Source organism: Choloepus didactylus, chromosome 11 (assembly GCF_015220235.1).
Source record: "Choloepus didactylus isolate mChoDid1 chromosome 11, mChoDid1.pri, whole genome shotgun sequence".
Classification (NCBI taxonomy): Eukaryota; Metazoa; Chordata; class Mammalia; order Pilosa; family Megalonychidae; genus Choloepus; species Choloepus didactylus.
Genome location: NC_051317.1, coordinates 66,425,840 through 66,447,385, shown reverse-complemented (window position 1 = coordinate 66,447,385; position 21,546 = coordinate 66,425,840). Strand labels below are relative to the sequence as shown.

The 21,546-nt window shown below is 39.7% G+C and overlaps 1 pseudogene; it reads right to left on the bottom strand.

The window, feature by feature from the left end:
- Positions 1 to 13,290: 13,290 nt before the first annotated feature.
- Positions 13,291 to 14,370, bottom strand: LOC119506039 (annotated as a pseudogene).
- Positions 14,371 to 21,546: the final 7,176 nt, after the last annotated feature.

Sequence of the window (21,546 nt, the reverse complement as noted above, 5' to 3'; positions counted from 1 at the left end):
TCAGAGACCCCAGCACCCTTCTCAGAAGTCTGTGCTTCAGTTGTTTGGGGACCCTCCTCCAAATTCTAATTTTTGATAATTCCAACTTCTCCTCTTTGTTTCCCCAGTCCCAGGGTACCTGTTTCCAGCAGTTGTTACTTCCTCGATACCTCCATGTTCTCTTTTTGCCTTTCAGTTACCTGGTTAACCATTCTTTATATTAAATTCCCTGTTAAAATAAATGGTATGGTTTCTGTCTCCTAACTGAAGCCTGACTAATATACCCTTCACTTTTTCTTTTTCTGGAGTGTTTTCAGAGTAAATGTCAGACATTACGCCATTTCATCTGCAAATGCTTCAGGATCCATATCCAACTCATACGAATTTTTAGAAAATTATATAAACAGCATGTCATTAACAGAGCTAACAAAATTAACAGTAATTCCTTCATGCCATCTAATAATGAGTTCACGTACAAATTTCCCTGATCTTTCTAATGACTTTGAGATCTTCATAAACATCATTCACAGGTGCCCTTGGGCTATAGGGAAGAAAGAGGAACAAGGCCCGTGGGAGGATGGTACAGATCCCAGGTGACGATCCTAAGGAACCAGAAATCCTCTTTAACCTCCACTTGGTACCAGGGCTGTACCTGGGGTAGAAAAGCGTCCTGGGTAGAAGCCTGGTGGGGGCTCTAGGAATCAAACTGCTGGACTGGGATGTGTGGGCCAAAGCATTATCATTTTTTGGACACTGCCTCTCACTACAATCCTGCCTGAATAAAACATGAGTGAAGGATATACTTTAGTTTATGATTTGTCCAGATCAACACTGGAAAAGGGGATCAAGAGAACAGTGACCTGAGGAATTGGGTCCTCCATGTAGTTCATCCCTTGACAGGGATGCAGGAGCAACTAGCTGTGCCCTTCCTCCTGACAAATCTTCATTGCCTTCCCAGGAGAAACATCTCCACTGTCAAAGGGCAGTTTTCATAATGAAAGTTTCGGTGATTTATTTGTCTTCCCAAGATTCTCCAAACACTGTCAGTCACCCATAGCCTTGAAGACCTCTTTACTCTGTGTTCAGAACATAACTAAAATTAATGACACAATAAAGATGCCAGAACTCTGGTCCGTAAAGGCACAAGGAAAAGTAGTGGGAAATTATTGCAAGTACTTCATGTTTGTGCTGCATTATATTTCAGTTTCAGGGGAAGAGGTGAGAGTGGACACAAAGAGTGGAAAAACATGATAGGCTTGGTCATTTTCTTGTGAATACTTATGACCCTAAAACTTAAGTAGTTTTAAATGATGTTTGTTAATAATCAATTTTGAAATATTAACTACAGTGTTATTTCATTCTTGCAATAACCCTATGAGCAAGGCAAGGCAAGTGTGGTACAGTGTGGTATTTGTATACTATCATTTTTTCTTTATATTCACTTATTAATTAGAAAGGCCATGAATAGTTCCCTTCATCCTGAAGTCCCAGCCTCTCCCAGAATTTGTTTCTTGGGCATTTTCTCTGAATTTTAGAGGCTCAGGGCCTGGGCAAGCTCCAACTTTGCATTCCTCTTAATCTCAGGCTACAGAATTCATCAAAACACCAGGAGATTAGGGCTCTACTTTTGACTCTGCTTCTTCTGGTGATATGATCTGTTTTAAGTCAAACTCCCCAGAGTCTCCATTTTTTCATCTTTAAAATGGGTGTGAAACACTTGCTCATAGGGTTATTGCAAGAATGAAATAACTGTGAACAACTGTGTAGATTAGAGGTATCCTCAGGATTATTCAGCAACTTGTATAAATCTGAAGTTTGCTTCTGCTTATGACCTTGGAAAATTCTTTAACTTTGTTTTGCCTCAGTCTAGCCCCATAAGAAATGGAGATTATTAATTCCTTCTCCTACTTTCAACAGAAGAAAGTTGTGGAAGAGAGACATTAAATGGGAAAGACTGTAACTTCCAGATCTCCTTATAAAATTGTCACCAATTATGGCAGCTGGTAAGTCTGCTCTCCAGTCGTGTGTAACTTACACACCAGGCAAGTAAGCATAGTCCTTTAGCTACTAGCAGCAATCACTGTCTGCTGAACCTGGTACCTTCTCAACGGTCTGCTTGAGTTCTTGGATGACAGAAGCCAACCTGAGTCAGTTGGTTGCTCTCTCACAGGTCTGTCTGCTGCTTTAGCATCTCCACAGCCCCAAACTCTGCTAAATCACTTGCAGCTGAGTTTTTGTTTTTGTATGCCTGCCCTTCAAGCATTCCTTCAACCCACCTCGGTCCTCCACATTTCAGCTTTCTAAGCAGCAAGAGTGGGTTAATGCAAAATGAGGTGTTTTAGGACTCAACTGGGTTCTTGTTACTTGAATTTAATGCAGGTGATACTCCTGATACTCTTTATTTGCCATGCCCAGATCTAACAGCCTGATGAAAGTCACTCTGTAGACCTTCAATTTGGTAGCATTTGGTGTTGCACTAAATCCATGTCATCTTTTAAAAAGATGATTTGGACATCTTGATTCGGCTTTCAGTTCCCCTGATAATCAGGACATTGTTGATGAGTGTGTCCTCTAGAAATAGAATTGAGTTACAGCTTCCATAAATGTGCCACCAATGGGCATGGAAACAGCAAACCAACCCAGAAAAGATTGCCTACTTTCACTTTTCAGATCATGCAAATTCATCTAACTAGTGAAACCTCATTTAGATCCAAAACCCTAGCTGCAGAGGAATTTGGAAAATGTAGACTTCAGCTTTCTGACCTTTCAAAATAGATCCATCAACTCTCTTGACATGGCAGCAGCATTTGACACAGTTGACTATACCCTCTTTCTCAAAGCCCCTTCCCTTCGCTTCTATGATAAAGAAATCTCCTGGTTTTCCTCCCACCTTTCTGGACCCTCTCTCCTCAATCTTCTTTGTGGTTCCTCTTCCTCTGTTCTTTCCTCAAATACCTGTGTTCCTCAAGTTTATGTCCCAGCCATATTTTCTTTCTTCTCCAATGTGCTTTTTCTAGGTAATCTCACCTATGCCCACGTCTTGTTACCATCTATTTATTCATCTGTTTCTAGTGAGATCACCTGGGTCTAGGTCTCCAATACATTGTTCCCTTGAGCTTCAAATAGCCAACTCCCTATTACAATAGGGTGCCCCAAAGGCAAAGCCAATTCAGTATGTTCAAGAATGAATCCACCCTATTTCCTCTCAAAACTTATCGTTTCTCTGGGTTCCAATTATCCATACAATGATCCAACCAGATCTTGAGGATTCAGAGTAGTCAGGCTTCTTACCTCATGGCTGGCTTCCAAAAGGCAGGAAGAAAAAGCTGCCACATAAGTTAAGTGTCATGTCTGGAACTGGCACATTATCATGTTTGCTGAATTCTGCTGCTCAGAACTGCCCCAGGGTTTATTAAGATTCAAGGGAATGGAGAAATGGACTGCTTCATGATGGGGGACTTGGGGAGGCAGTGCGATGGAGGGGCTACAAGTTCATGTAGCAAAAGAGTATATGGAATAGGAGATATTGGGACCGTCTTTGGGAAATGTGATCTGCCACAAAGGCAAAATCAAAAATAAAATTCAGAGTCAAAGCACTTATGAAGTTATGTTGCCTTGAATGGTCAGAAGATCACTTCTTTCACTTCAGGAAAATAGTTGAAATAAAGGAATATTAGTGCTTCTTAATCATTAGATCATTGTTCATTCATTTACATATCAACCAATATCTTATGTACCAACAAAGAGCCAGACATTGTTTGAGTGCACACAATTATGGGTAGGATAGATAAGTCACTGGTCTCCTAGAGTTTAGAGTCCATTCTTCCACCATTGCATGTGTAGTTTCATTTTGGATCAATGGAATGCAGAATCAGTTGTTAATGACAAGGAATGTTCAATTTTTGACCCTAAGGAATGTTGGAATGAAATTCTTCCAAAAAGTAGAGGTCTGAACAGAGTTTGAGATTAAGTTTGACCCAGTAAAGTTTATAGCATCATAAACTATTTAGACCTCTTGATGTGATATGTATACAGGGAAGATTGTAAATTTTAAATATTTATAGCTAAGTATTATTTACTATATGACAGTACTTGACACATAGCAGCTTACAGGGGAAAAATGCTTGAATTCAGCAACAAAACGAATTAACTTTACATCCTGTCCAAGGGTCAAACTGTGGTTCTGGTTAAATTGACAACAGTTGGCAAGCCGATTGCCAAAATAATCAATTGGATCACTGTGCAATCCAATTCCCTCATTAAGACAACTGAAACAATAACAGCCAAATCAGATTGAATCTATGGCAATCTAACCAGTTGTTCCGCAACCAGATATAACAGCTCTCCAGTCAAATGAATTTAATTTTATTTAATTTAGATAAGTGAAGTTGGCACAACCTTCATGGGTGCCTCTTCTTTCCTCATACCTAGCATGATATAATGTTAGCATTTGAAGGAATCCCAGAGAACATCTGGTTGTATCCTTCTCACATTGGGAAAGAAGTTTAGGCAGCACACAAAGTCACTAGATGAATGTGGTGCATCTTTTGAAGTGCTACATCAACCTTAAAATTTGTTGGGGGCAGGATACATTTATATGTTTAAACAAGTACAAACAATAACTTGGACTATGCATTAGGATATAGCAGGATATGTTCTGGTAACAAAAAGTTTCCTAATCTCAGTGAATGAAAACAACAAATCTTATTTCAATTCCTGTTACATGTTCATTAAGGTCAGTGAGGGGTTCTCCAAGTTGTCCTAACTCTGGGATCTGGACTGATGGAGCAGCCTTTATCTAGAACCTTGCTGTTTTATTTTTCTGGGCTGCTGAAAGTAATACCATGAAATGGTTTTGGCTGAAACAATGGGAATTCATTTGCTTACAAGCTTACAGTTTTGAGGCCATGAAAATGTTCAAATCAAGGCATCATCGAGGCAATGCTTTCTTCCCAAAGACTAACTACCAGCAATCCGTGGCTCCTCCTCCACATGCCAAGACAGATAGTGGCATCTGCTGGTCTCTCCCTTCTCTTCTGGGTTTCATTGTGCTCAGCTTGCTTCCATGGCTTTTTCTTTTTTTGTCTGAATGCCACTGTCTTATAAAGGATTCCAGTAATAGGATTAAGACCCATCCTAAATGAGGTGGGTCACACCTTGACTGCATCAAAAGATCCTACTTACAATGGGTGCATACTCACAGGAATGGGTTAACTTTAAGAAAATACTTTTCTGGGGGAATATACAGCTTCAAACCACCACATTTGCCTATTGCCTAAGCAGAGGGAAGGACAAGTAGAATAAATTTTGGGCTAGCTCTTACTGTACCTACCTGGAAGTGATACACATCATTTCCACACATACTTTACTGGAAACATAAATCACATAAACCCCACTTATCTTCAGAGAGGGCCCAGAATAACTAGGCTTATTTGGTGAACATCATTAATGCCCAAATTCCTATAAACTTTTAGGATGACATGCAAGGCTTCAAAGAAGTTTCTTGCAGTCCATGTGCAACCACTAAAATGTTGATTAAATAGGAAAATCATAGAAATTGATCCATCCTTGTCTTAAGTGTCTTATTTTATCTTAAAATATATAAATATACATTCATTCCCTTATCTTTTTATGTCAGTCTGATGGAATTTCTGTGAGAATGGGTCCATTGAATGGACTTTTGGATTGCCTTTCTTTCCCATAATATCCCCATGTGCATTGTCAATGTGAAAATCTAAGACCACTGGCAAAGCCATCTGAGTGCAAGGTCCTTCCAGATATTTTACAATTCTTCTATAGTTATCTCTTCCACACCTTACTGAGAGCAATTTTTTAGTCACTTGATTTATCAAATATTTCCAAAGCATTTGACTTATGTTTTTCAACATTCACTTTTTATTTCAAAATTTTTCAGACAAGAATTCATCTTTGTGTGCCTACTATCTGGTCAGTTTACTTTTGATGAAAACAATGGCACTACTTCTTTTTGTAGCCTTAGTCCATAAACTTAAATAACATTTAATTAAATTATGTAATTATAATAACAGGTACAAAAGGCACCAACAGTTTTGGGAATAATACAACTCAAGTGGCAGGAACAGAAAAGCATGGGTATGATAGAGAGTATATGCCACAACCATTCCCACACATCAGTCAGTTTCTTTTAAGTAACAAATGGGGAGCACCTGGTAACTTGGTTAAGTGATTAAGTAGAATTAGTTAAAAGAATGTGCACACAGGAGGGTAAGAAGATGGTGGCATAGAGAGGAGTGGAAGCTAGTTAGTCCCCTTGGAACAACTAATCAACAACCAGGAACAGCAAGTAAATAATCTGGAATAACTGTGGGGGGACAAACGTGACTGTCCAGTCATCTTACACCAGCCTGAATTGGGAGGAATGCCCAAGATTACAGCATAAAATCTGTAAGTAAGAACTGTGGATCCAAACTGGGAGCCCCCTCCCTCCACGGCCCGAACTGCAAAGCCTCACAGTGCTAGCGATAAGCACTCTCTGAGCAAGCAAATATAGCTCAGCTGACCTCCAAATGGGGTTTTAATTAACAAGCATGGACTGCTCAATACAAGTTACAAATCCCCAACAAGCAGACAGAAGCTTTTGGTGATGACTGACCTTGGAGAGCCAGAGGGTGGCCACATATTGGCCCTGAAGGGGAATTTCTGTCCCATTTTCAGCTCAGTAGAGAAAGCCTCAGCCATTTTCAGTTACCAGCACTCTGACCCAGACAAAGGTGGAGATAGCATAGGCAGAGAGTCTATTCAAATGCTAATGACTTCTCCCTAGTGGGGGGGTATCAACCTCTCCCTAGTGGGGAGTAGCTTCCCTAACAGGAAAGAGGTGGGGCCCAGCTCTACTACCCTCCCTCCATTCAGAACCTGACCCCAGAGGCTGGGGGAAAACAGCCATGGGCCACACCTCCTTACACCAGTCTGGAGCTACAGGCTGACAGGCACCACCTGCTGGGAGGAAAAGCACAGTGACTTGAAGCCTCACAAGGTGCACCAATCTTCTAAGACATACCCTCAGGGAGACATGATACCACTGCCTTCTTCTAAGACCTGAGCCTGTTCTGGTCTGGGAAAACCTGATTGGGATAACAAAGGAAACCAGATGCCTAGACAACAGAAAACTACAACCTACACTAAGAAAAATGAAGTTATGGCCCAGTCAAAAAACAAACTTACACTTCAACTGAGTTACAGGAATTTAAACTAATACTAAATCAATTCAAAAGGTTTAGGGAAGATATGGTGTGCTGGTTTGAATGTATTATGTCTCTCAGAAAAAGCCATATTCTTTGATGCAATCTTGTGGGCAGACATATTAGTGGGTATTAAGTTGGAATGTTTGGATTAGGTTGTTTGCATGGAAATGCACCCCATCCAACTGTAGGTGATAACTCTGATGACATATTCCCATGGAGGCATGGCCCCACCCATTGAGGGTGGGCCTTGATTAGTGGAGCCATATAAATGAGCTGACAAACAGAATGAACTTAGTGCAGCTGTGAGTGACATTTTGAAGAGGAGCTACAGCCAAGAGGGACACTTTGAAGAAAGCACAGGAGCTGCAGATGAGAGACAACTTGAAGACGGCTGTTGAAAGCAGACTCTTGCACTGGAGAAGCTAAGAGAGGACAAACACCCCAAGAGCAACTAAGAGTGACATTTTTGAGGAACTGGAGCCTAGAGAGGAACATCCTGGGAGAAAGCCATTTTGAAACCAGAACTTTGGAGCAGATGCCAGCCACATGCCTTCCCAGCTAACAGAGGTTTTCTGGACACCACTGGCCATCCTCCAGTGAAGGTACCTGATTGATGTGTCACGTTGGACACTTTATGGCCTTAAGACTGTAACTGTGTAATCAAATAAACCCCCTTTTATAAAAGCCAATCCATCTCTGGTGTTTTGCATTCTGACAGCATTAGCAAACTAGAACATGTGGCAAAAGAGACGAAGTGTATAATGAAAACACTGAGAGTACATAAAATAGAAATTGAAAGTTTGAAAATACAACTGGCAGAATCTAGGGACATGAAAGGCACAACACAAGAGATGAAAGACACAATGGAAACATACAACAGCAGATCTCAGGAAGCAGAAGAAAACACTCAGGAACTGGAGAACAAGGCACCCGAAAGCCTACACACATAAGAACGGAGAAAAGGATGAAAAAATATGAGCAACATTTCTGAGAACTTAAGGACAAAATGAAATGCAGGAATGAACATGTCATTGGCATCCCAGAAGGAGAAGTGAAGGGAAAAGGGGCAGAAGCAATAATGGAGGAAATAATCAATGAAAATTTCCCATCTCTTATGAAAGACATAAAATTATGGATCCAAGAAGCACAGCGTGCCCCAAACAGAATAGATATGAATAAGCCTATGCCAAGACACTCAATAATCAGATTATCAAACGTCAAAGATAATGAGAGAATCCTGAAAGCAGCAAGAGAAAAGCAATCCATCACATACAAAGGAAGCTTGATAAGACTATGTGCAGATTTCTCAATAGTAACCATGGAGGCAAGAAGGAAGTGGGGTGATAATATCTAAGGTACTGAAAGAGAAAAACCACCAACCAAGAATCCTATATCTGGCAAAACTGTCCTTCAAATATGAAGGACAGCTTAAAATATTCTCTGACAAACAGACAATGACAGAGTTTGTGAACAAGATAATTACTTTACAGGAAACAGTAAAGGAAGCACTGCAGACAGAAAGGAAAAGACAGGAGTGAGAGATTTGGAAAACAATTTTGGGAGATAGTAACACAACAATGTAAGTATGCTGAACAAAGATGATTGTGAGCATGGTTGAAAGAGGAAGGTTAGAACCATGTGGAACACCAGAATGAAAGAGGAAAGATAAAGACTGGGACTTTATAACTCAGTGAAACCTAGGGTGCTCAATGATTGCAATAAAAGTTACAAATATGTTTTTACATGAGGTAGAACAAATGAATGTCAACATTGCAAGGTGTTAAAAACAGGGAGGTTTTGGGGTAAAAATACAATCAATGCAAACTAGAGACTATAATTAACAGAAACATTGTATTATGCTTCCTTTAATATAACAAAGGCAATATACCAAAGCTAAATGCTTATGGAGGGGGGAGACATAGAGGAAGGGTATGGGACTCCTGGCATTGGTGATGTTGTCTGACTCTTTATTCTACTTTAGGTTAACTCTATGTTTCCTTTTGTTGCTTTCTAACTGTCATGTTTTCTCTCTCTCTCTCTCTTTCTTTTCTTTTTCTTTTGTCTCTCTACCTTCTTTGACTCTTTCTCCTTCTTTGTGAAAGAAATGGAGATGTCCTTATATAGTTAGTGGCAATGGTGCTGAATCCATAAATATGTGACTATACAGAAAACCAATGATTGTTTACTTAGGGTGGAATGTATGGTGTGTGAACAAATTCATCTTAAAAAAATTGATTAATGAAGAAACCTTGAGGGCACTATATTGAGTGAAATAAGACAGACACATAAGGACAAATATCTCACTGATATGAACTAATTATATATGTAAACTCATAGACATGAAATGCAAGTCACCAGGACATAGAACAAGGCTAAAGAATGGGGAGCAGCTCCTTATCATGAGCAGAATGTTCAACTAGGGTGAACTTAAATGTTTGGAAATGGGCAGAGGTGATGGTAGCACATTGTGAGAATAACTAACAGTGCTGAATGGTGTGAGAAGGTGGTGGAAAGGGTAAGCTCAGAGTCACATATGTCACAGAAGGAAAGTTGTAGGTTAAAAGATGGGAATGTATAAAACAGTGAATCTTGTAGACAATGCCTGTGATTAACTGTACAAATATTAGAAATCTCTCTCATGAACTAGAACAAATGTATGACACTATAACTAGAAGTTAATAATACAGGGGAATATAGGAAAAAATATATATACATATTGCAAACTATATACTACAGTTAGTAGTATTTTAACATTCTTTCATCAACAGTAACAAATGTACTATACCAAAACTATGAATCCTTAATGGAGGGGAGGGGTGGTTAGGGGTATGGGAGGATTTGAGTTTCCTTTTTTTTTCTTTATTTCTTTTCTGGAGTAATGAAAATGTTCTAAAATTGAAAAAAAATTAATTGTGGTGATGGATGCACAGCTGTATAATGGTACCATGGGCAATTAATTGTACACTTTGGATCTTTGGATAATTGCATGGTTTGTGAATAATCTCAATAGAAAAAAAAAGAATGTGCACTAAACTTTGGTGGAAAAGTTGAGGAGCACCAATTCTAGTCCAACATCCTCATACTGTATTCAATGATCCTAAAGCCCAGAGCCTGTAAACTACTTAAATTCATCCATTTATTCACTCACTCATTCCTTCATGTATTCATTGATACATTCAGAGGCATTAGAATATAGTGGATAAGCACATAGATTCTAGTACCAAACTGTCTGGATTTGAGTCCCAGTTATGCTATGTGGCTGTTTTAGTTTTCTAGGCTGCTCAAGAAAATACCATGCAAAGGGATGGTTTAAGCAATGGGAATTTAATGGCCCATGGTTTTGAGGCCAGGAAAATGTTCAAATCAAGGCACCATCAGGGCAATGCTTTCTCCCTGAAGACCATGGTGTTCTGGGGCTGGCTGCTAGTGATCCTCAGTCCTGGGCTCCTCTGTCACCTGGCAACGCACATGGCGGCCTCTTCTGGCCGCTCCCTTCTCTTCGGGATTCTGTTGATGTTCAGCTTCTGGCTGCTCCCTCTGTGGCTGTCTCTCTCTTCTGCCTGAATTTCATTCCACTTATAAAGGACTCCAATAGGAGGATTAAGGCCCACCCTGATGAGGTGGGACACACCTTAACTGAAGTAACCTCATCAAAAGGTCCTGCTTACAGTGGATTCACACCCACAGGAATGGATTATGTTTGAGAATCACAGTGGCTTTCAGCAAGTTTCATAATGCCTCTTGTTCTTTTTCAGTTTCCCCACCTGTAAAATGGGGAGAAGAGGACCTACCTCATGGGTTCGTTGTGAGATTAAATGACATGATGCATATAAAGCATCTAGTACCATACACATAGTAAGTGACAGGTAAATGTTAACTTATTATTTAAATGCATTCATTTGTTTAATGTTTGCTGCGTAAATATCATGTGTCATGTATTGTGCTGGATAATGGAGAAGGGAAGATGAACAATGGCCTAGTCACCAAGCACACACTGAGTTTATAGTCTAATATGCGGAGACGGATATTAGCAAGTAAATTTAGAAATAATTAGTTACGGTTTAGTTATGTTCTGTGAGGAAGTACAAGCTGTTATCAGTGAGCCCTTTATCTTATCTTCAGAGGTTAGTACACTGCCTGCCACATACTTTAAGTGCTTCACAAAATGAATAAATAAATGATATACTTGTCCAAAGAGTAATATTCATTTAGCGGATGAGAAAGGACTAAAACTAAAGTCATCTAATCTCTACTTTTTCCAGATCACTAAGATGCCTTCTTTAAAGAGGTATCTAAGATTTGAATGTAGGTCATTAGATTCAAGTCAAGAATTTCAACTTTTTTTGTAGCCATCAGCACAACTTTGTTGATGAATTTAGGAAAAATGCCGATAGAATATTATTATACATTTGAACCACTATTTTTATGTGCTTCACAGTGAGTTTCTTGTTCATAGAGTTATTTTTTTTTTTTGAGGATAGAGCTATTTTAATCACTCAAAGAGCAAGCTCAGTATCTGTTTCAAATTATTTTTTAGACATCACGGTTGCAAAATTTGAAGCTGGTTAAATACAAATGGTTTTCAAAATTTCTTTGAATAATTTGTTTTCTCTGAATGATTTTTAATTACTACATGCAAGTAATCATGAAAATATGTGGCATTTTTTAAGTTTTGAAACTCTGAACAGGCACTTACATGAAGGAAAACATTACCATTCACAGATATCTACATTTAAAATAGATGCTCCGGCATGGAAATTTTTGCCAGTAGAGAAGTTGGTTATCGACCATTTTATCAAAGTGCTATTGTAGTAAAACAGGTTTAAGGAAATTAATTTGTATTATTTAGCTTACTTAAAGTAAGGTTAACTGACAAGACTTGCACTGAAGAATATAAAAAATATTGGTACAAAAACCAATGAACTGTGAATGAAAGTAGTTTCTACACAGTGGGCTTCATTTTGGTACCTACATCCCAGATTTACTGTATTTGAGATCAGATCCCATCCACACAGATGACTGCCACCTTCTTTTTCAGAGATTTTGAACAAATGACTTGAATTTACTGTTAAAAAAATTCAAACCAGTGCGTGAGGTTTAAATTTTAGTTTGAATAGCCAAAGTTCCAGTTTAACAAACATGAAATTGTCCAGATCTGGATAACTACATGCTTACTACATGCTCCTGAATCCCCCACCCCAAAATTTTCACCTGAGAAGAAAGACAAGAAAATAGTGTATATTGGCAAAAAGATTCCTTAAATTAAAAAAATACACATACCTGTTTCAGAGCATTTATGGAAAAATTATACAGTTTAACAAATTCTTAAACACCAACATAGGGTCAGTTCCACATTGCAGAAAACATATAGTAACATCGCTGAAACGTAGCAGAATGGTTACTTAATGTGGCAAAAAGGAGACAGAAAGATCACAAAAACATGCCACATAATCCCTTGAAAAAAAATTTAATATTCATACGACAGAAGACTTCTAAGAGGATACAAATTCAGGAAGCCATGGAATGGTAGACTCAGAACACTCTATACGTGTTTCTCAAACTTATGTAGAAACAATTTAGTTAAAAAAAAATGAGATGCTTTTTTAAATCTTTGTGCAATATAAGGGCTAATCAGGTTTTCTAATTTTATTTGAACATAAAATAATTTTTTGGATGTAGAGAATAAGAAGTAATCATTAGCATGAAAAAGGAGAGAAAAGATTAATAATCAACACTATGCAGAAAGAAAGCAAAATTATAAATACAAGCCTACTCACAGGAAAATCTTTAATGTCTATGCTTAGACATATCTGAGTGCTTATCACCAAATCAAAGTGCAGTTTAAAAAAAAAAGCAGCTTAAGAAAGTTCCAGTGTTTCAAAGAAAGCACTTTTTTAAATGTACATACATGAATAATATTTAGTTATATCATAAAATATATGCAGCACTGTAGGATAAAGGAAGACTATTATAAATGGAGTTTTGGCCTTTTCCCCCGTGTGCTGCAACCACCTTTAATCTGCTGAACTTAATCTCAACAGTTAAAAAGGAGATTTTTGGTTTCCTTTTTTTTCTCTTATTCAATAGTTCACATTTCAAGCTGTTCAGCAGTTGCCTGTGATTCTAGAGATTCAAATCGTTGGTGGAAGTTTGTTCTCTGTTTCCTCAGTTTTTCAGGTGCTTTTCTCCATAAAATGATCTCCTGCTGCTTGAAGTACCTTCTGTCTTCCTTATCAACAAGGACTAGATTAAAAAAGTACCTCACTTTTGTTCACCTCTCTCATTGTTGGAGTTGGGTCATACCCCGCTAAAAATAGTTTTATTGGAATTGATTCACCTTTTACTGGTGCACCATCCATTATTTCATATTTGGCAATTGTTTCTGTTTCTGTCGTAGTACTGGGTCCAATTCCTGTGATCTCTTTTTTGATAAGTTGTAACTCCATAGGTTGGATTTTTATTCTTACAAATAAGAAGTAAATTTTTCCAAGAATCACATCCTTTAAATGATACTTTGATTTATTATATTCAAATTCTATGTGTAGACAATCTTCAATGCCCACTTCCATTTTAATAGAGCTGTCAACATTAGGATAGGTGGCAAGCTGGTGAACAATAAGATCATACTCTTTTACCAAGTCTGTCAGTCTTCTTCCTGTTGTCACTTGAAGAAAATACCTCAAGCGGACACTGGCACCAATGTAAGATTCATATGGTTTTTCAACTTGCATGAATTCAAAGTCATACTTCCGCTCTGAGTCAGTTCTCCAGGTAAGGCCAATTCTTTCACTAGGTTTACAAATTCATGAGTATTACTCTTGTCATTGAAAAGTTCAATTTGACCTACAAATTCAATTCTAATTCCTTGGTGCTCTAGCCTCTTGCCAGGTTGCTTAAAGGCTAGGTTTACCTTTCCTGAAACAGATTCTCCATCATAGAAAAGATAGTGTTTTTCTACTTTCCCATCTTCAGTTTTCATTTCTGCCATTTTCCTGGTGTCCCCATCATAAAGGACAACATCGATCTCACAGATGGGACCAAAAAATCCCCCAAGAAAACTCAACCGTCAGCACTGCCGCCACGTCCCCGCAACTTCACTCCTCTTCCCTCTCATGGAATTTTTTTAAGTATAGTTTCACTGAGATACACCCACATACCCCACAGTCATCCACGGTGTACAATCAATTATTCAGCACCATCATACAGTTGCACGCCCATTTGCAGAATCAAACCTTGAAACTTTTCCTTACTCCAAAATAAAAATAAAAGCAAAAAGGAACACCCAAAACTTTTTTTCCCCTCCATCCCACCCTATTCTTCGTCTAATTTTTGTCACCGTTTTTCCACATAGAGTTTTAATTATTTGAACTGCATGGATCTTTTGGAAAGCATAGGATGTTATTGAACAGTAAGTAAATGCTAAAAAGTGAAATATTCTACTGCCTCCCAAAACTAACCAAACAGATCCATGATTTAGCAGAACTTGGAAGCCTTCTCTAACTTTGATGACAAACATATGTAGGAATACTTGGGCTCTCTAGAACTCCTGGAAGGGAAGGAGTGGAGGATATACCATTCTGGGTGGCTCAGTTTTAACTGAGGGTTTACTCCATTTAAATATAATGGTTTTTTTTTTTTCCCCAGAAAGTTAAGCTAGAACCCTTTCCAAAGTGTATTACCTGCTTCTCTGACTTTTTAAATAGAATGTTCTGAAAATGCAGGGTCCAGTTTAAGTATGGTCGATTCCAGCTAAAGGAACCTCTTCAATGGAGTTGTAAAGAAGAGTGTTGTCAGCTCCGTTCTATTTCTGTCTGCTCCCATTTCTCCCGTGTGCAATGGTTTCCCAAATGTGGAAAAAGGGACATGACTGACAAGGGTCAAACATATTTCTGGGTCTAAACAAAAGTAACCCCAAACCAAGAACCACTATCAGCTAAGTGTTAATGGATAACACAGGGCAGAACACTTGATATTTGTGATTTCTGGTGTCTAGGCACACAGTCATGTAGATGTTTGGTAGTATTTAGCTATCTGGTTATTGCAGACTATTAACATCAGTAATTAAGCCTTCAGAACTCCATTTCACTCGCGTGTTGTAGATTCCTCTATTGTCCTCTGAAATTCTGAACTGCTTCCGCTCACTCTTTCATAAACTTACCCTATTTGTCTTCTTCTCTTCCTCCCTCCTCCCTCATCTTTCCCTCTATCTCCCCTCTCTCTCTTTCCTTCTGCTCCTCTTTTTTTCTATTTTTCTTCTTCTTTCTCTTTCCTTTATTCCTCTCTCCTTTCCCTCCCCTTCCCTTCCTCTTTCTTCAGCTTTCTGTCCCCTTCCTGCACTCTCATTCTTCTTTCCTCATCAGCAGAAAACTACATACACTGCTTTTGATCCCTGCCTGTCCTTGCCCTGCAGTTTAAGTCTCAGGATTTCCCTAAGGTGTATTTCCTAAGCTTGCCAACTATTTAGAACCTCGGATCTGGAGATAGAATGATACACATTTAAAGAAGAACTGATAAGAATAATCAAATACAAGCTGCTAGTCAACACTTGACAGCTTGCAGAAGAGCTCACCAAAAATAAAGCAGTTAAGGCTTTGCAGAAGCTCTAGAACATTACAAAATGCCCAACTAGCAGCCTGAACAGCAGAGCAGACAGAAAGAAGCCTGATTTAAACCTAGTAAAGTAAAAACACAACAGTGGATCTGGAAAGAGTTGATGATAGCTCAACTAAGAATTAGAAAGTGGGTTTGAAACATCCTGTGGGAGCCCAGGCTTGGCCTGTCTTCCTGCTCCGTGGACTCCGTGCCAGGAAACACATCTCTTTTTCATTTGTCAGCATTCTGTTTCTTGTTAGAGATTGGATTCCGGGCAGTGGGAGAGACCAGCACTGCTTGATATGCAGGACCTGTGCTTCTGCATTATCTGCATGCTTGGCTCCTCCAGCTGATGCTGTGCTGGGGGAGGCTGCTTCTGTGTCCTGGCCACTTGGGCAGTTGCTGGGGCTGTTTCAGGGGCTGGTGGCCCCTGAGGACAAGCCCTTGTCTTTCCCAAAAGATGGCTACTCCATGTTGTCTTTTCACCCTACCCACTCCCAATATTCTTTATCTTGGACCATTTGCATTTTTTGGAGCTTGCTTGGGCCATGGCCTCCCTTCATGCAGTCAAATAGTTAAGCATTAGGATTTTGTTTCCTTCATGGCAGAGGCAGATGGGGGTACTGACTGGGAGGTGGCATATGAGGGAGATTTCTGGGGTGTTGGAAATGTTCTACATTTGATCTGAGTGGTGATTACATGAGGGAATGAATATGTAAACATTCATAAAATATTCATTTAAGATTGTGTGCTGTACTGTGTAAGTTATATCTCACACACACACACACACACACACACACACACACAAATGTGCGTTAGGATCTAGAGTCAGAAGATCCAGGTTTGTATCCACTTAGGATCCTGTGACCACAGGCTATTGGTGAGGCTGTTTCCCAACCTGTAAACAAAGATAACAGTAGAGCCAGCCACAACAGGTGATCCTGAGGATGAAATTAAACAATACACCAATACATGTAGAGCACTCAGCAGCACAGGAAGTGCGTGCTACAGGGCTAGTGCTCAATAATGGATTGCAATTACTGTCGTTATTGGTTGAGGAAATTACTCTCCGAACATGGTATTGAATACAAAGGCTTTGATTTAAAATCCCTCTTAGCGTATTGGAGCATCTGGAGACCATTCTTTCAAGGCCTTATCTTAAGAGGTGTGAATGATGGTAGTGAGTTTAGGCACAGAGACAAGCTAAGAAGAAAATTATTGGGCAAGGAGCCTGTGGGTGCTCTTTAAATTATGCCAGTGAGGCAGCCCCTGTCACCTGCTCAGCCAGTGCAGGCTGCCCTCACCTGTATATCACATCCATCACAGCCATCTCTCTCAAGCCCTGGAGGCAATTTTTTAATGAATTCATTTTTGGCAAATAAATGCCAATCATATGCAAAATGTAAACTCTTGATCTGTCCACTCTAATATCAGTGCTGAGAAACACAGCTATGACTAATGGTATTCTCTCAGCTCCGCATTGGAAAACCAGAGCCTTCATGGTTCTTTTTCTACCATCATCAACATCAGTTTCACTACACTTTGATCACTCTCCAGGAAATGGATAGGACCCTTGTTAGTTTTTGCTGACTTCTACTTTGCAGGTAGCTATCTAGGAACACCTAGACACCTAGAATTTCAGGCCTCTATGAGGTCTTAAAGATGAATCAAGTGAAAATCTCTCACTCATTCAGATGAACCTCACAAGGTTTGTTCGTATTCAAAAAAGTACGTATTCCATGCCTGTGTGCCAGGAATTGTAGTAGGCATTGGAGTACATGACCTAGCATGTAGAATTTCTTCTAGCTCTCTTCAGAGTTCTCCCAAGTCAGGACTCGAAACAGTACTGCCTGATCTGCATAGATGTATTCAATAAGTGACTTGAAGTCCAGACTGTATGCTATGGCTGGAGAGCTGAGTGAGATCATTGAGGGAGAAGCAAGAGGCTCTGGCGCCTGGCACTGCAAACCATGTGGAGCTTATAAATGGGTGAGACCCTAAGGCCCATGCCCTGAGCTGGGGGGAGGGGATGTAGCCTTCACCACTGCCCTCCCTGCTTCCCCTTCATAATCTCCTCTGCTGCATACAGCTTTTTGGGGTATGCCCTTTGTTTCTCGACTTCCCAACTTCTGGGCTACTCTGGGTAGTTATGCTGAATTTATCCACTGAAATATGATGGAAAGAGAAATGGGCACACAAGGGGACTTGCCCCAGACTCCAAACCTCCTTAACCAGTTCCTGAACTCCTCACTTCATAGGTAAGTAACCTAAACTGATGAAGGGGACCAGGTAGAAGGCAACAAAGCATACTGAGGGCTGTGGCATATTTGAGAGGGCCCAGCTCAGTGAGTGTTTCCATGAGGGATTACAGGCCCAGCATTGCTACATCTTCATATTTTTCAAGATAATCCAGAAAATTCACATTGTTTAGATGATGTTTCCCAGTTTTTAAAAATCATTCTGTGGGGCAAATCAAAAAAATATTTGTAGGTTCCTGAGTTGCTTCTTTCCCCCAACTGCTACCCTAAGGGATGCCTGGAGATGTCATTTCACATTCAAGTTCAGCACTGGGGTAGGGAATCAGAATGGGCAGAAAGATGTTTGGATATCACATGTTTACTTTACTTCTTGGTTCTGGAAAAGACAGTACAGATATTGTGAGAGGGACCAGTTACTCACTTCTTCTTTTGGGAACATCATTTAAGCAATCTGAGCCTTCTTTCCCCCATTGGTAACATTGGTTCATGCCATCCTCTCAGAAATTCGTCATTCCATCAAGAGGTCTAAGGTTGTTGACTGCCTCCTACGAGTTAGGTACTCCTTTCATTCATTCAAATACTAAACAAATATTTATTAGGAGCCTATCATGTAGCAGACATGGTGCTAAGTACTTGAAATCAGTAATGGGCAGAATAGATAAAATCCTGGGTCTCAGAGAACACACAGTTGAGAGGGAAAGACAAACGAGCCCAAAAGCACTGCCAAGCATGATAAGCAACGTGATAGGAGTGGAAAGCACCAAAGAAGCCCCTCTGCCATCTCCCCTGTCCTTTCCTGATCCTGTCTTCCTCCCTTCCCCTGGCTTACTGCAGTCCAGCCACAATGGCCTCTGAGCTGCTTCCTGAACGTGCCAGCCTCTTCGTGCCAACCTCTTGTCTGTCTTAGTATCTTCATCCTTGCTCTTCACTCTGCCTGGTGTGAATTCCCCCCAATACTTGCACAGCTGCTCCCCTCAGAGAGGTGTCTTCCAATGGCCCTGTCTGAAATAGCAGCCCCAAGTCCTTTTCTAATCCAGCCCATGACTCTGCTTTATTTTTCCATGGCACTTGCCATCACCTGACATTCTAGAACATATTTGTTGTTGTTGTTATTGTTCATTGTCTATTTCCTCCATTAGAATGTGAACTCCATGACAGAAGGAAATTTTGTCTACTTTGTTCACTGCTGTCTCCCCAGTGCCTGGAACAGAGCCTAAACCGTGATTGTTCTTCATCAAACATTTGTTGAGTGAATGATTGAATGGGGAGAGTACCTAGCTTAGGTTCAGGGAAAGCTTCCTAGCAGGGTGATATTTACTTCAAGCCAAGGAATCAGTTACTTTAAAAAATTGTTGAGGTAAAAAAAAATGGGGAATGCAAAGTGTTTGGAGCAGAAGATACAGCATATGGGAAGTCAGAGCTTGTTCACAGCTCTGCAAGAAGTTGAATGTGGTTGAGGGGTAAAGTGTGGAGGGAGTGGGGGAATGGAGAGTGATGTGATGAGCTCTGGAGAGCCCTGGAAGCCCTGACAAGGAGTTTGGACTTTTTCCTACCAAGAATGGGATGCAGCTGCTTTGGGAAACAGCTTGGCAGTTACTTATAAAGCTAAATATGCACTTACCATGCCACCCAGAAATCCTACTTCTAGATATTTACCCAAGTGAAATAAAAACAGGCTCACACAAAAATCTGTATCTGAGTTTTATAGCAACTTTATTCTTAATTGTCAAAAAGAACTGTTCTATATCCTGAAAGTTGTAGTGTTTGCAAGACTGTGTGCATTTCTTCAAACTTGCATAATCATACACTTAAAAGGGTGTTTTGTAACGCATGGACATTTTTTTTTAATTGAAAAAAGCCACCATAAATCACCAAAATAAAAGAACTACAAGAAACTATTGGAAGGTTTTCAGCAGAGGAATAACTGTCGGATTTGTGTTTCTGAAGGATCACTCTGGGTGGGGGCAGAAGAATGGTAATGAATGGGAAAACCAATTAGGAGTCTATGGCAGTGGTTCAGTGAGGGATGACTATGGCTTTGACTAAACTGGTAAAAATGGGGATGGAAAAAAGTAGAGGATTCGGAAAATATTTAGAAAGTAGAATCTGTGGGACTTGGTGTTGATTAGATATGAGGAATGAGAGGAGGGGTCAAGAATGATGCTGAGGAATCTGGCTTAGGGGCAGCTGGGTAGATAGTGGCGCCATTTGCAATGTACACACAGAACATCCAAGAGGAGGGACAGGCCTGAGGAGGCACGTGATGAGATAACAATGGGTCGGGACACACCAGGAGTGTATCTAGTGTTTTCATCTGTTTGATTGCTTTGTTCTGTTTTATTTTACCTGGGTAACAAACCCTGAATACTTATTTCGAAGGTCCTCTTTGCAGCCATGACCAAAATATACTTGTCTGGTGAGTTACCATTCAGACCTCATGTTCTGTAGCATCAGAACACTTTCAGCTCCCAAACCCGGTGCTGCCCATTTGGATGGTTATTAAGCTCTGGTGTCTGATCAATTTATGTAGATAGAGTCATAGCATTAAGATAGGAAGGCCAGATGGCTCAATCCCCATGCCCAACAGCATTTTAAAGGCAATTTAGAGACATAGACCAAAAAAACTTTATTTCAAGTAAAAATCAGTACAAATTGCTCTTGAAAAGAGACCTGTCTACCATGTCAAAGCCTTCAGCCACTGTAAACGGATGTGACTTGGATGATTTTAACAATCCAGTGGAATGAGAAGCCTCCACATTTGCCTCTACTTTGTCGACTACTCTCATTTGCTGGCCTAGATAAAGCTGGATTGTGTATCTCTGGAAAACCACCTTCTACTATTTTCACGTGGCCCCAATTCCTTGTGGTCTGGCCTGGCAAGGAGAAATCCAAATTGAATTGAGTGTGATTCATGGCCCAGAGGTTGTAGATTTATTTCAGAGCATTCAAAATTCCCCACCAATGTATTATTGATTCCGAAAATATTCTTGTGAAGTTGATTGGAAACATTTGCCTATATTTATGAATAGGGAAACCCAAACAAAGACATTCTAGACAAATCAGCCTAGATTCTAAATAAAGATAATGGCAGATTATTGCTTTCTTAATTATCCCTAAAACATCTTATCCTTGCCTTGGAGACATGTTGTAACTTTATGGGCTTTCTAAAAGTGAAATACAATGAATTTGCTTTATAATGGTTGTCTCTTGGTGGGTGGGATTATGGGATTTTTTAAATGTTCTTTATGATTGCCTGTGTTTTCTGGTTTTTCTATAACAAGCATGCATTTCTTTTAAAATTAGGAAGAAACTTCATTAAGAAACAGCATGTATAGTGTGAAACCATTTTTAAAGAAAAAAATAATTGTGACTTTTTACATCCAAATGTTAACAGCAGTCATCACATCCATTTGGGAATATGGGTGATTTTACTTTTCTTCCTAGTGCTTTCTGTGTTTTCTCAATTTCCTAAGATGAACACAAATTACTTCTGT